The sequence below is a fragment of the Mustela nivalis genome (genome assembly GCF_964662115.1).
Source record: "Mustela nivalis genome assembly, chromosome: 1".
Lineage (NCBI taxonomy): Eukaryota > Metazoa > Chordata > Mammalia > Carnivora > Mustelidae > Mustela > Mustela nivalis.
In genome coordinates, this window is record NC_139020.1 from 39,801,590 (window position 1) to 39,818,093 (window position 16,504).

The following is a 16,504-nucleotide window of genomic DNA, read 5'->3' on the forward strand; positions in this document are numbered from 1 at the left end:
CCTCTTTTGCCAGCATTTGCACACATTTAAATTTTTTAAAAATATTTTTAGTCAGCAATTGCAGTTGTTTTCAGCAATAAGATCAGGTACTCAGTGTTGAGTACTTGAGTACTCAGGTACTTGAAAAATTGTTTTAAACATGTTTTTTCTTCTGCATTCATTAGAGTTATCTCAAGCCCTTCCTTTATTATCATTTTGTCCTTTGCTGTTGCTGATATTATGATTTATTTGTTAAATTGACAATTATGGGTCAGTTCTCGGGTTGTTTTCTTGTCTCTGAAATCTCCTTTCAACCCATTAATCTAATCATCTTGGTTTTTAGCACTTCTTTTATTGAGTTATATTTTGTTACTATGTTATTACATAGCTCAAAACACTAATAGGGATTCTGCCTCTGTACTCTGAGTGATGCCTACATCCAGACTTTTGCATAATATGAACCATAAGTCTCTTTCTTCCTTGTTTCCTCCCTCCCTTTCTTTCTTTATTCTGTTTTTCTTTCCTGTCTTCCTTCTTTGGATTTTTTCCTTTATACTCTACTGTAGTTTCATTAATTGTCATGTGATTTATTTTTACCTGGATCACATTTATCATGAACTACCTCCCAGTTCAAAACAAAGTAGATCATTTTCCCTGAATCACTTGGCATCTAATCTAAAACCGGCTGGCCTTCTCTTCAAGCATTTGAGCATGCAGGGATGGCAGGGTGCAGGCTTAGCACACAGGGATCATGGTGGGGTGGGGCTGAGCAGTCGAGATGGTAGCAGAGGTGCAGGAGCATGTAGGCATGGTGGGAGGGGGACAGGCTGAGCATGCAGGGGTGACTGGGGTAAGCCCTGTTGTAGGGGAGTTACACTTGCTAGAGATCTGGCATCTGAGTTCCCTTCTAAGATTCGGTCATGAGTGGCTTGTTGGATTGGCTGCCATTACAGCGTTCCACACTTCCATTAAATGTAGCAAGCCGGTTGGCCCTTCCTATCTCCAGCGAATTCTCAAGGATGTAGTTAGGATTGAATTTTTGCCGATCTCCCCTTCAATTTTGTTAGGGCAACTTAATACCTCAGTCTGCGTATTTCTAAATTAAGTGACGTTAGTGAGAATTTTCAGGATGCTCTGGATTCCTTTTCCCAAATAATTCTTCTGGGAAGTGAATGGCAGGTTTAGGAGATCTAATACAATATGACAATATTTTCTGTTTCTTGCTCTGACCCCATTTCTTCTCATTTATGGTACTGGGTTGTGACCTTTTATGTGTTGTGTTGCTGGTGGTGAGTTTTACCACAACCACCCTCTTTTTGTAAGTTTTTGTAATTAGTTGATATTGGCCTACATTTTGGAGAATCTTGCTTCATTTTCACTGTCCTTAGCCAAGCAGAACTTACTTTAAAATGCCATCAGAAAATGAAAAGTATTCTTTTAATGAATAGTTTAATTTTAGATAATTAGGTTTTAGTAATATATATCTATGAAGGATAATGTGCATATAACAAGGGTAGTTATTCTTTATAAATTATCACTACCCATAAAAGAAAACACAAGAAGGAGCGAAATGCAGGATAATTTTTTTGTTGGAGGGGATGTAATTCTGGCTGCTGGACTTACCTGATTGCCCACTGGGAGACCTCAGTATCTAGAGGCAGTGACTAGGTCCTTGATTGTCTGGAAAAAAGACAATACCAGAAATGTCTAGAAATACCAGAGGAATACAAAGCTAACAAAAATAAATTTGACTACTTCTTTTTCATTAACAACCAACTTGCCACTTATTTTTTTTAAGTAGGCACAAAAGTCTTCCTTATTTCAAGAAAATTGTTCAGTATTGATTTTAAATAATGTGAAATAACATTCATTCTTTATTCATAATCAACTGCTTCTCCAAGCCTAAGGTTTAAAGCACGGTTTTTTTTTTCCACTACTGTCTGCTGCCCTCTGCAGGCTAATTTTTAAACTCACAGATACATTAGAAGTCCAGAAGAAACAACCCTCCCTATATTCCAAAGTAAACTTAACACAAGAATGCTCATAAAATCTCAAAATTCTATCTCTATTGCATAGATGCTATATGACTGGTAACTGTCACTTGTTAGATGACCAATAAATGGAGACTTCTCTTTTGAGTGTAGCAGTGAAAGAAAGAGAAATGTGCTTGGGGTAGAAGTTACATGCCATTTGGTTTTTATTCTTAAATAACCAGTAGTTGAACATATTGGTCAATATGTGAAACATTACTTGTTACATTATTTTCCTCTGAATTTTCTTTTCATCAGTAGATTCTCATTCAAGTCAGTTTCTCTGGAATAAATGCTAAATAGTGGCCTTCAAATTCAGAAGCCTCATTATAACATAGAAGAAATTTTTTTAAAAAATTCATTTATTACAGATTGAGAGAGAGAGAGTGAGAGCAGAGGGAGAGGGGGAGAGAGTCTCAAGCAGACTCTGTGCTGAAGGTGGAGCCCAGCACTGGGCTCAATCTTACGACCTTCAATCATGACCCTGAGAATAAGACTTGAGCCAAAACCAAGAGCTGATTGCTTGGTTGCTTAACTGACTGTGCCACCCAGGAATCCCTAACATAGAAGAAATTGTAAAACATGTTTGTCTCAGTAAGTCAAACATATTTTGAGTTACAAAGTATGGAGCTGGTTAATAGATATGCAGAATTTATTCAGGGGACCTGAAAGTGAAGGATTTCTGAGCTTGCTTTCCTTCTGGAAGCCTTAGCATCCAGGAGTTCCCAGAGTTTTCCATTTTAGAAAACTTCAGTGGGAATCTCTGTAATATAGTTGCATAAGCTATAGGGGTAGAAGAGGACTGATGTCTGCCCAATGAGCATCCCGTGGCCAGGGGTAACATGAGAGTTCTCGCCAAAGATCCAAGATAGGAGCTAGGTCTTGGAAGTGAGAAAGAGAGAGCCAACCAGCTGCCTTCAGGGACACTGAGGGCCGCTTAGATCACATCTTGAAAATTATGTCAGCATGGAGAGAGAATGTGTGAGTACCATATAAAATACATAAAATGAACTGCACACCAAAGATTATAACAGCATTGAGACAGATCAAGCAAGAGAAGTTGATCTAGTTTCCCAAACCTGCGACAAAAGAATATGGTGGAGAGCAGATTCTGAATTTGAGTAAGATGTGAAATACTCAGATATCCATGGAGCAATTACATTTACTTGGAAATTGTTAAGCTTTATCCTTCTGACAGAATAGGGTCTTAAGATAGAGATTTTTATCCAGAAACCAAAAAAACAAAACAAAGTAACATTTTTCTTACTAGCATCTGTGATTGGGGGGAAAAAAACAATGAAAGATTCAAAAGAGATTTCTGAGGAAATCTTACCAGTGCTAGAACTTGGCATCTGTCCACCCTTTTGCTAGCATCTTCCTCAATTTTCATGCTTGGTGTTCAGAATGGCCCCCAGTTTGCATTTCTACCTGGTCCCTTTCTTCGTTTGGTTAACTGTCCCTAACTAAATAGAAAGCACCAGGAGGACAGGTCTTGTGTTGGTTTTGATTATCATTTGTCTTCAGTACATAAAATGGCTCCTGGTTTATGGTACATGCTCAATAAATACTCATTATAATGAAATAATTTTAAAAAACTAGATGACTGAAGCTTAGCGGAAAAACAAGTCTTTTTTAAGATATGCAAGCAAAAAGGCAAAATATTACCTTCACCCTTTCCTCCTCATTAATGGACCGTGGGTAATTTTTGTGGGTACTTAACTTGGTATGTGGCAATTACTTACGACCCAACTTAGAAATAGTAAGAGATCCACCATTTGCCAACACAAAGGACTGGCAGAGAGTTATCCTTTTCTTAGAATTGTAATTGTTACTCTTTTTCACTTTTGAATGTCTCTCTCACCCTCAGTCCTTCTGGCTCAGCATCACTTAGAGGAGAAGGAAGGGGGTCAGAGAAATATTCATGAAGCAAAAGAATGAGAAGACGGGTCCAATAACTTAAGGTATTTCAAACAAACATTGTTGTCTGCTGCCCCTTACTGGTAAGATAATAAAATTGCTAAATTACATTTTAAAAGTGTAGTTCTTGGCACTGAAATCCTATTTTACAGGAAATAGCTCCTTTACCACAACAAAAATTATATAAGTGAATCATCTCAAATGCTAAACACCGTATGAGGCAAGTCACTTCGTTGAAGGCAGTTTTCTGGCCTTGAATTTGGATAAAGAGAAAAGTGAAGTAGGAAAAATACTAAAGCAAATCCCTTTACTATAAAGTGTTCTCCCTTGCTTGAAAACTTGAAAGTTATCATTGGCAACAAATACTCTCAGTTGATTTCTTTGAAATGACAATCTCATTTCATTTATTTTTGAGAGAATATCTGCCAAATGCCCATACCTAAATAACCATGGTCTGTCTGCCAGTCACCCTTTCAAGTAAAAATGACATTCCACAAAAAAAAAAAAAAGGCAGCCAAATCATGTTGCAGTTGAAACTAAAGCCCAAGTGTTTTCCTTAATCATAATACCTTAGTATTCAGCAAATTGCCTTATGCACACTTCCCAGGTCATCTCATAGGAGATTAGAAAGGAGCAGGGTCGAACTGCTGGGAAAATGCTTTAGCAGGCGCCTGCTTTAGAGTAATTCAAATTCTGAGGGCTTGCAGAAGTGTGGGGGTTGAACCTTTGAATGCAGAGCCAACAGCTCTGTCCCAGTCTCCCAGTCTCTGTTAATGGTTAATGAGCCCAGAGATTCCAAGTACTAGAGTAATGTTCTACTTCTAGTGCCGGGTTGACTGGCCATGGAGGACTTTAATTTGGGCATGAAATGACCATGGCTTTACCAAAGAGGTGATCCAGAACTGTAGGTTAACAACCTAATGTATGGTTTCACTCCTATACCTTCAGTCACCAGCATTGGCCCTGGATTTGGGTTGAGATAAGCACCCCCAAGGCCGTGTGCAGAAGGAACCTCATTCTTGATCAACAAGGAGACACAATTATGGATAAGCAAACAATGCTGAAAATTTAGTCTCAAAGTCCAGGCAAAGTTAAAAATGGAAAGTGAGCAGTGGAGTCAGAACTCAAGATTGGGAGACAGACAGCAGGAGGAAGCAATTGAAGAATCAATTTGGCTAAAGGTGAAGAAATAAAAACTGCCAATAGCACAAAAGTTCTGGCCATCCCCTCTCTGTGGTACCTGGTATATGACATGAGAATTGTCAGCTCCAAAGGAATTGCACAGCAATGTAGAGTACAGCTGTACAGGGAAAGAATGACCAGAAGCCAAAAGGAAACAGGATCAGAAATAGTAGCCCCAGGAGGGGAGTTAACAGTCAGATGGTAATCCAAGCAGAGACATGGCAAATTGTGTATTATTTCTGCTAGCCATAGTGTTCTCTTCTGCTCCAGGAAGAAACTATTGTCTCTCCCCTTACCTTTGTCGTAAACTATGGGAAAGAATAATGCTGTCTCCCTTTTCTCATTTTCAGCCAGTGTACTTCAACTACATCCACACTCTGGTAAAGGTCATCAGTGGCTTCCTAACTGAAAAAGCCTATTGACTCATTTTCATCCTTATTTGCTACTTCATTTCCAGTAGAGCAACAATTTTAAAGTGCTGGGGGAAAAAAAAAAAAAGTTATGTCTGTACTCAGTGAAATGTTTCAAAAATGAAGATGAAATAAAGACATCTTCAGACATACAAATCTGGAAGATCATCATCCCACGCCATGAGAAGTATTAAAAGAAATCCTTCAGTTAGAACAATGATGGGAATATAATCTATACCGAGGAATGCAGAGCTCCATGTATGCTAAATTCATTTATATGAGTGAGGGTTTTAAAAAAATTATTTAAATATTTTAGTAGCTAATTTATTGTTCAGACAAAGATAGTAACAATGCAGTGTGGAGTTTATAACATATATAAAAGTATCATGTATGACCATAATAGCACAAAGTTCAGGAGGGCAGGGCGGGGAGTATACTATTGTAAAGTTCTTATGCTGTATATGAAGGTAGACTGTGATTATGTAAATAAGTGTACTGTAAAACCTAAAGCAACCACTAAAATAAAACAATAAGTTATAACCAATTAAAGAAACAATGGAAGTAAAATGAAATCACACAAAATGTTTAGTTAAACCAAAAAGAGGAAGACAGAGATGGAAAGGAGAGGAAAGATCACGTGAATCAAATAGAAAACAAATAACAGGATGATATATTTAAACCTATCCATACTTATAATCACATTAAATATAAACTTTTTGAATACTCCAATTACAATGAGGAAGTTGTCATGTCAGATTTATAAATCAAACCTCAACTGCATGCTGCCTACAAAAATAAACTTCAAATATAAAGATACAAATTGGCTAAAAGTAAAAAGAGTGGAAGGAGATATACTATGCTGTTAATAATCAAAGAAAGTGAGAATGGCTATATCAATACCATGCAAAGTAGATTTCAGAGCAAAGAAGATTATGAGGATAAAAAATATCATTTCACAATGATAAAACTGTCAATTTGTCAAGAGGACAAAACATTCCTAAATGCTTATTTGCCTAACAGATCTACAAAATATATGAAGCAATAATTTATAGAACTGTAAAGAGAAATAAGCATATTCACAAGTACATTCAGGGAGTTCAGTACCATTCTCTCAATAATTGATGGAACATATCACCACTGCTGTTCAACATAGTACTAGAAGTCCTAGCCTCAGCAATCAGACAACAAAAAGAAATTAAAGGCATCCAAATCGGCAAAGAAGAAGTCAAACTGTCACTCTTTGCAGATGATATGATAGTATATGTGGAAGATCCAAAAGGCTCCACTCCAAAACTGCTAGAACTTGTACAGGAATTCAGTAAAGTGTCAGGATATAAAGTCAATGCACAGAAATAAGTTGCATTTCTTTACACTAACAACAAAACAGAAGAAAGATAAATTAAGGAGTCAGTCCCATTTACAACTGCACCCAAAACCATAAGATACCTAGGAATAAACCTAACCAAAGAGACAAAGAATCTATACTCAAAACACTATAAAGTACTCATGAAAGAAATTGAGGAAGACACAAAGAAATGGAAAAATATTCCATGCTCATGGATTGGAAGAACAAATATTGTGGAAATGTCTATGCTACCTAAAGCAATCTACACATTTAATGCAATCCCTATCAAAATCCCATCCATTTTTTTTTCAAAGAAATAGAACAAACAGTCCTAAAATTTATATGGAACCAGAAAAGACCTTGAATAGCCAAAGGAATATGAAAAAGAAAGCCAAAGTTAGTGGCATCACAATTCCAGACTTTAAGCTCTATTTCAAAGCTGTCATCATCAAGACAGTATGGTACTGGCACAAAAACAGACACATAGATCAATGGAACAGAATAGAGAGCCCAGAAATAGACCCTCAACTCTATGGTCAACTAATCTTCGACAAAGCAGGAGAGAATGTCCAATGGAAAAAAGCCTCTTCAATAAATGGTGTTGGGAAAATTGGACATCCACATGCAGAAAAATGAAATTGGACCATTTCCTTACACCACACACAAAAATAGACTCAAAATGGATGAAGGAATCTCTCAATGTGAGAAAGGAATCCATCAAAATCCTTGAGGAGAACACAGACAGCAACCTCTTTGATCTCAACCGTAGCAACTTCTTCTTAGGAACATCGCCAAAGGCAAGGGAAGCAAGGGCAAAAATGAACTGTTGGGATTTCATCAAGATCAAAATCTTTTGCACAGCAAAAGAAACAGTTAACAAAACCAAAAGACAACTGACAGAATGGGAGAAGATATTTGCAAACGACATATCAGATAAAGGGATAGTATCCAAAATCTTTAAAGAGCTTAGCAAACTCAACACCCAAAGAATAAATAATCCAATCAAGAAATGGGCAGAGGACATGAACAGACATTTCTGCAAAGAAGACATCCAGATGGCCAACAGACACATGAAAAAATGCTCCACATCACTCGGCATCAGGGAAATACAAATCAAAAGCACAATGAGATACCACCTCACACCAGTCAGAATGGCTAAAATTAACAAGTCAAGAATTGACAGATGCTGGCGAGGATGTGGAGAAACGGGAACCCTCCTACACTGTTGGTGGGAATGCAAGTTGGTACAACCACTCTGGAAAACAGTGTGGAGGTTCCTCAAAAATCTGAAAATAGAGCTACCCTATGACCCAGCGATTGCACTACTGGGTATATATCCTAAAGATACAAACGTGGTGCTCTGAAGGAGCACATGCACCCGAATGTTTATAGCAGCAATGTCCACAATAGCCAAACTATGAAAAGAACCTAGATGTCCATCAACAGATGAATGGATAAAGAAGAGGTGGTATATATACACAATGGAATACTATGCAGCCATCAAAAGAAATGAAATCTTACCATTTGCGACTACATGGATGGAACTAGAGGGTGTTATGCTTAGCGGAATAAGTCAATCAGAGAAAGACAACTATCATATGATCTCCCTGATATGAGGAAGTGGAGATGCAATGTGGGGGGGTTGGGGGGTAGGAAAAGAAAAAATGAAAGAAGGTAGGATTGGGAGGGAGACAAACTATAAAAGACTCAATCTCAAAAAACAGACTGAAGGTTGCTGGGAGGAGGGGGGACAGGCAAGGGTGATGGGAATATGGACATTGGGGAGGGTATGAGCTATGATGAGTGCTGTGAAATGTGTAAACCTGGCGATTCACAGACCTGTACACCTGGGGATAAAAATACATTATACATTTATTTTAAAAAATTAATTAATAAAAAAAATAATTGATAGAACAAGTAAATAGAAAATCAGCAATGACCTCTGTGTTCAGAGGTCAGCAGTCTATGGCCTAAGAGTTAAATCCCTTCGTCTCCCTGCCTCACTTGTTTTTGTAAATTATATTTTATTGGGTGAGAGACAAGCTCATGCATTTATGTATTGTCAGTGGCTGCTTTCACATTACAACACAAGATATATATGGCTGCTTTCACATTGTAGCAGAAGAGTAGTATTTAGGAGGAAATTTATAGAAGTAGGTGCCAATATTTTGTACAGAATGAGAATAAAAACCAACATAACAAACTTTGTGAAGCACCACCAAAGCATTACATAGAAATTTATAGCACTAAGTGCCAATATAAGAAAAGAAAAGCAATCTGAAATAAATGACTTCAATTTCCACCCCAAGAGTAGCATAATTCTGACAGTGATTCTATGGCCTGCAAAGCCAAATTATTTCCTGTCTTTCCCTTTAAAAACAAGTTCACTGATGCATGACATACAAGAAGAGTACAACCACTTTGATAATAGACATTTATAGAGCACTCCGTTCAACAAAGCAAAATACACATTCTTTTCAGGTGCACATAGAACACTTAACAAGAAAGACTGTATTCTGAGACACATAACAAGTCTCCATTAATTCAAAAGGATTAAAGTCATATGACATATATTCTTTGATTACAATAGAATTAAATGGAGGCAATGGATATATCTGTCAAATCGTCATGATGATGGTTTCATGTGTGTAATACATACACCAAAACTTATCAAGTTACACATGTGAAATATGGATAGCTTATTATGTGTTTGTTATACTTCAGTAAAATTTGTTTAAAAATAAATAGGGATTAGAAATAAGCTTGGGCACGGGCATCCAGACAACTCGATTGGTTAAGCATCCAATTCTTGATTTCTGCTCTGGTCATGATCTCAAGAGTTTGGACTCTGTGCTGGGCATGGACCCTGCTTGAGATTCTCTCTCTCCCTTTCCCTATGCCCCTCCCCGCCAAAAAAAAAAAAAAAAATTTTTTTTTTTTTTTATTTAAAAAATAAGCTTTGGTAGTTAAACTTCTGTAGGCTGACCTTGTTGGTCACCAGGTGGCTGGTGGCTCTGGAATGGTTTCAGCTGAGATGATTTAATTCTGTTCCATGTTATCTCTTGCACTAGCAGGTTAGCCCAGAGTTTTTTGCAGTGCGGTGGAAGGGTTGCAAAAATTAGAAAGCACGGTTATATAAGATAGCAAGCAAAAGCGTGTAAGGGTTCTTGAGGACTAGTTTGAGAACTGACACACTGTCATTTCTCTTGCATTCGAGCAAGTTATAGAACCAATTCAGATTCAAGGAATGGAGAAAATATGCTACCTCTTGATGGGAAGAGCTGCAATCACAGTTGTAAGGCGCTGAGATGCAGGGAAGGGGATAATTGAGGTTATTTTTGTAATCAGTCTAAGAATTATTATTGACTTATAGAATCATCATATTTGATGTATTTTAGTCAATTGCTGTTACCCTTATTGATATTCAAATTGTCCATAGTAGGATTCTGGGAGCTGGTGTTTATTTGGAAATCTTGCCCCATTAGTCTGGAAACTCCATTTCCCAGAATCACCTTTCCTATGTGATTAGGGTTAGATTTTGTCAAAGACAGGAACTTGGGTAAAAATTGAAAGTTGGAAGTGGAAGCAGAAGTGAAAGCTGTTATTCTCAGGAGTTTGCTACAACAGATTCACTCTCTTCACAGACCTATATGGGCTCCTACTTCCAAAACATTGTAGGTAAATTGACAGCTTCTCAAACTCTTCTAGAATTCATACCTTTCAAATAAGCTCCAAGCTTCAGGCTGAAAACAATAATGATATAATTTTGTGGTTTCTTTCCCGGCTTTTCCACATTCATTTAAATTCATATTCTTGTAATAAACCCTTTTATTCCCATAATAGTTGTGGTGGCTCTTCTTTTGGTTGAATATGGGCTGATGAAGAGTTTCTTCAGATTGGTTCCTGTGTCCTTCTGACATAGTATCATGTAGTCTTTGATAGTTCATTTACTTCCTGGTGTAAGAAGATACTCTTTTTTGTACTGTTACTGCCCAAGATCTAGAATCAGCCATTTCTTCCAGAACATCCTGTTTTTTTGTTTGTTTGTTTTAAGTCACTTGGAATAGCTCCTCTCTACCTGAGTGCACAATTTATTAATAATAGTTTCTGTCACTATCTGATATTAAATTTGCTCAGTCTGTCTCCTTCTTTAGAATATATGTCTAGTAAGAACAAGGGCTTTGCTTCATATGCCATCATACCCCTAGTCCATTTCCAGCCACTAAATAATTTGCTTCCTTAATCTCATCAAGAGATTTCTTATAATTTCTGTTTTATTACTAATAGCTTGAGGCTCTTTAATGCAGAATTCCTCCAACAAAAATTGAAGACATTATTATATTCTTACCTTGTTTATTTATAAAGCACACCCCACAAATTTCTGACTCTTTCTTTTCTTAAGGCTTTTTCTTAAGCAATAAATAAAATGTTGGTAAAATAAATAAGTGTAAGCCTTTTATATTAAAATTATTATGTAAGGTGACAAGTTAGTTTTTTTCATCTGTATTATACTAAAATTAAATTTAACATGTTTTTAAGATTTTATTTATTTATTGGGTGGGGAGCATGAGCAAGGGGAAGGGACAGAAGAAGAATCACACTCCCTGCTAAGCAGGGAGCTCAATGTGGGGCTCCATCCTAGGACCGCAGGGTCATGATTGGAGCCAAAGGCAGATGCTTAAATGACTGAGCCACCCAGGTGCCCCTTAAATTCAATATTTAACAATTTTTTAAAAAAGTGTTCAGAAAAGTACCTGTGATGCCAAACATTTTTCTTCCATGGACAAGTCTTAGAATACTTAGTAAAAATCCACCAAGCTGGGGCAAAAGTAAATGTGGTTTTGAGCAAAAATTTGCTGCAATGCAGCTGCTATGTGACACCTAGTAGCTATGTGGTTTTTGTGGACGCAAAAAATAAGTAGTGAACTTAGAAAAAAGTATAACCACAGTAGTCTATTCTATACAAATACATTGGTGCCAAACATTTGATGCTAACCACAGAGCAAAAAGTCAGTATGCAGATTAATACATGGTAAAATTTGAAATGTAAGTAATCATAATCACACCACTACAAACCACATGTTTTTCATAAAATGTTGTTGGCAGGCTGAGTACCTGTAATTGGAGAAAGGCTTCAGACTAAAGAAATATAATCTTTCTACTGTAAACTTTATTGATTTGAATTGATCGAGATAGAGGAGTAGCTATAAATTGGGGGGGGGCACGTTTAACAATCCAAATTACCACAGCTAAACTAAGAATGTAGCTAGAGAGACCCTTCATGTTTTATTAAATTAATGTGCTTTAATATAAAAATGTACATATTTAAATTATGCTTGTAAAAAGTTTCTAAAATCAAGTTTTTAAAAACAATTCATACCTTTATATTGTAAGCATGCCTTCTTTTGTCTTCTTTATGAACTCACCTAGATAACTTAAAAGGTATTCTAAATTCTTGGTGTCTGAATTCTTAAGTTTTAGCATTTTATAAAGTAGCAACACACTGAAGATGGAAAACGTTAACTCTAAATGAGTCAGAAACCACTCACAGATTTCTTAAAACCAGAAAAGTAAACAGGAATGATGTAACAAGTACTGCCAAACCAATACCCAAGTTGTGATCTACTGTGGCAAAACGAGTGTGATAAACTATGAATGGGTTAAAGAGATAATGGTAAACATTTGTATTCTCTTTATACTATAAATACAAAATATGGCATGTCAAGCCAGAGAAGGCTGTAATAAAAAGAGCCTATTGATCTATAATAAAAAATGTATCTATTTTTTGATAACCCAAAATTTGTTTCATTGCAAGCCTTGATGGGGCGAGGAATAGAAAAAGCAGAGCATGCTGGGTAACAGAAGTACAACTCCCATTGCAGCATGCAGAAAACGATCAGGTTTCAAGTCTTCTGGGCTGGGCTTTCTTAAATAAATAACACACGCGCGCACACACACACGCTCACACACACACACACACACACTTTTTTTTCCTCTCAGTCTGGGCATCCCGGAAGCAGACGCCAAAAATGAAATAAAAAATGCAAGAGCTAGAGAGGAGGTAACACCTGTGAAAGACACAGAGCAGAGGGAGCAAAAGTAGGCAGACAGCCTACAGTCCGCTGTGCACGTCTGACACCTGTGAAAGTGAGAGGGATGAAACCCTGGCCAAGAAGAGCCTCAAGCTATGGTGTTATGTCTCTCTGAGAAAGTTTCAGGCAGCCCACTGGGGAGCAATGGTGCAAGGATTTCCCACAGTGGAATTTCAATGTGGGAGGAAAGCGCCAGACTCTAGTAACCTGCTGTGCTGCTTCTCTCCAGGGAGCTGTTTGGAATGAGCTTGGCCTTGATGGGAACACTGGAGCAGATCCTGATGGCACAGCAGTTGGAGGCTAGCGACTCACTGCAGCTTCGCCCTTGAGGGGAGAGCTAAGAGGCATACCTTCATAACTGCTACATTTCCCGTTCAAAGTATTGGAATCCATAAAGCTTGCTTTTTTTTTTTTAAATGATAGAATAGTTTTTAAATGCCAGATATAATATGTACTATCTTAACATGTCATATGGACAATTCTTTCAGTTATTGTGATGAGTAAAATCTTTAAATAAAATCCAAAATAAAATCTTTAAAAATAAAAAATAATAAAATGACACCAAACTTTTCAAGAACAACAATAGAGGGGCACCTGGCTGGCTCAGTCACAGAGTAGCTTGTGACTCTTGATCTCTGGGTTATAAGTTTGAGCCCCACATTGGGTGTAGAGGTTACCTAAAAATAAAAACCCTTAAAAAAGAAAAGAAAGAAAGCAATAACAGAAGGAAGGGGACAACAGAGTACTCATTTGGAAACTGAAAGAATTTTGAATTAGAGTTTTGTATCTAGGTGATATGAGGGTAAATGTGAGGGTAACATGAAGACGTTCTCAAGCATACAAGGTCTCAAAAATTTTATTACACATAGTTATTATCAAAAACAGAATAAGCATTTTGAAAAGAAGAGAAATTAACAAAAACATTTAGTGCTTTTTATATGAGCACTTATCAAAAAAAGAAAGTAACAAAAAGGGGAAAAAAGGGAAAAAGATGCATCAGTAAGATTCTACAATGAGTAAATAATAATGTCAACACCCTTGAAAAGTGCTAAAAAGACCAGTGGGAATGGAGAGAGGGCTTTTGATCTTCTTTAAAGGAAACATACCAATCTTGTTTTAGGCTGGATTTTTCCAGGATCAGACCCTGAGCCAAAGACTTGAGTGCAAATATTTTATTTTGGTGGTGACCCCAAAAAGTGCCAGCAGAGAAATGCAGGAGGGAGACAGGGAAGGGAAGAAAGCCAATATAGGACATGTTAGAGAGCAGGATTTCACTTTGGGCAATGAAACTAAATCCCACTGGAGCCTTCTGGAAGTTGTAGGACAGGCCTCAGAATTGTCCCATTCAAAGAGCAAAAAACTGGGTGTTACCCACCAAATCCTCTCCCTCATTGGCTAAGGGCTCTTCCCATGGGCATTAGCTCCATAAAGATCCCATTCTGACCCTTCTAACTGAGGGTCACAGTATTCTAAGTAAGAAGCTATTGGCATGAGTGAGAAACATTATGACATAGGGGATATGGCATGGACACCAACAGCATCTACTAGAGACCACCCCTGCACTGCACAGATCTACTTATGTCCCACATTAATTTCCTTCTGTCTAGTCCTTGTTCTTCAATTGAGTGGCCAGTCACAATTTTAAAATAAAATGAAATACTAACAATAGGAAGCTAATGGGACGCACTGCAGTCTCCGAAGCTGCAGTTGATCCCAAGACCATGATTGCTATTCATTGTCTCAGTTCACTAGCAGCCATGTTATATTCCACATTCTTGGCTGGCATTTCTGTTAGTCTAGCTTGCTTCATTTGAATGAAACTCAGACCTTTATTCCTGAGGGGTCTGATCGTCCTTTTACTATTTTCTAGCCAATCCATGGTAATTGCAATTGGGTTTTCACTGTTACCATCAGACAAAGAAGCACCAAGAAGAACCCAATGAATCCCTAAGTTCCAGACATACTTTTCCTTGGCCTGAGGAGCCAAAAATGACCCAGTGGCCATTATACTTTCAAATTCAGAAGAATCTTCCTGGCCCCTTGCAGTCCAGTAGAAGTCCTACTTCTATCTTTTGATCCCATGATCTGTGTGTTCCGGCCATCATGGTCATAGCGCATGTAATGAACATTGATTCAAAGCATATATCACATCTTGAAGAACAGCACTGCAATGCCACAGAATGTCATCCCCAAGCTAATGACTTAGCTTTTATCTATTATGAAATCATTTCAGCATTGTATCACACTGACACATTTGGCTAATGTTGTATAGGACTGGTGGATCCTGGTCTTCTGCACATTGTCATGCCTCCTTTGCTGGGAAGGGGGTCCAAAGCAACCAAATTGCCAAAAAGTTGTTGGATGATCTCCTTGAGTGACTGTACCTACCATCTGGGGGCTCAGCATCAGTCTCTGCTGTGGCAGATCTGACATTCATCAGCAGCTGTAGTTGGATTAGCGTTGGTGAAGGAACCTATACTGCTGAGCCCATATACAGCCTCCATCTCCACCACCATGACTACCCTCTGTGAGCATGCTGTGAGCACTGGCCAAGGACGGAGGCTAGCTAACCCCCATAGATGTGCTATTCTGTACACTTGGTTGTTTAGTTCCTCCTCTTCCATTTTTTGCTTATTCCAAAAAATCTATCCCCATGTCTGTTGCTCAGTCTTCATTGATTCTATCTTTAAATCTTGCTTTTTCTAGACTCCTGACCCACCAGCCAAGATACCTGGCATGTCTCAAGATCTTTTGTATAGTCTTCTATAAGACTACTTTTCTGTCTACACAAAGATGGTGACCTAGGGTGCTGCTTGAAGCTGTTTCCTCTGGGAGGATTTCTCTTCATCATTGTCTTTCAGTGCCACATCTACGTAAGTCCATATTGTAGCAGTGGTTCATTTTTAGCTCACTCCAACATACTGAGCCAACTTATCCATAAAAACAGGCCTAAAAGAATGTCTTTAAAAAATAAATATATATTTTTAAACTTGTTTAGAGATTTTATTTTTATTTTATTGTATTGTATTTATTTTTATTTTATTTTATTTCTTATTTTTAAGAAAGGGAGGGTAAGGGACTGAGGGAGAAAGAGAGAGAATCTCAGGACTCGACACAGGGGTCAGTCTCACAGTCCTGAGATCATGACCTGAGCCAAAATCAAGAGTCAGATGCTTCACCCACTGAGCCACCCAGGGGCCCCTGTTTAGAGATTTTAAATAACATTCTACTAAATGATTTCTTACTTCTTTTTTTTTTTTTAATTATTTGACAGAGACAGTGAGAGGGAATATAAACTGGGAAAGTGGTAGAGAGAGAAGCAGGCTTCCCGCTGAGCAGGGAGCCCAATGTGGGGCTCAACCCAGGACCCTGGGATCATGACCTGAGCCGAAGGCAGACATTTAACAACCCAGGCTCCCCTACTAAATGACTTCTGATTAAACAGAGAAAAATAAGAGAAGAGAAACTTGTGAAATACCTAGAACTAAAAAACAATGTACTCTGTATCGAGGCTAAGGAACATTACTAAAGCATTGCTTAATGGAAACA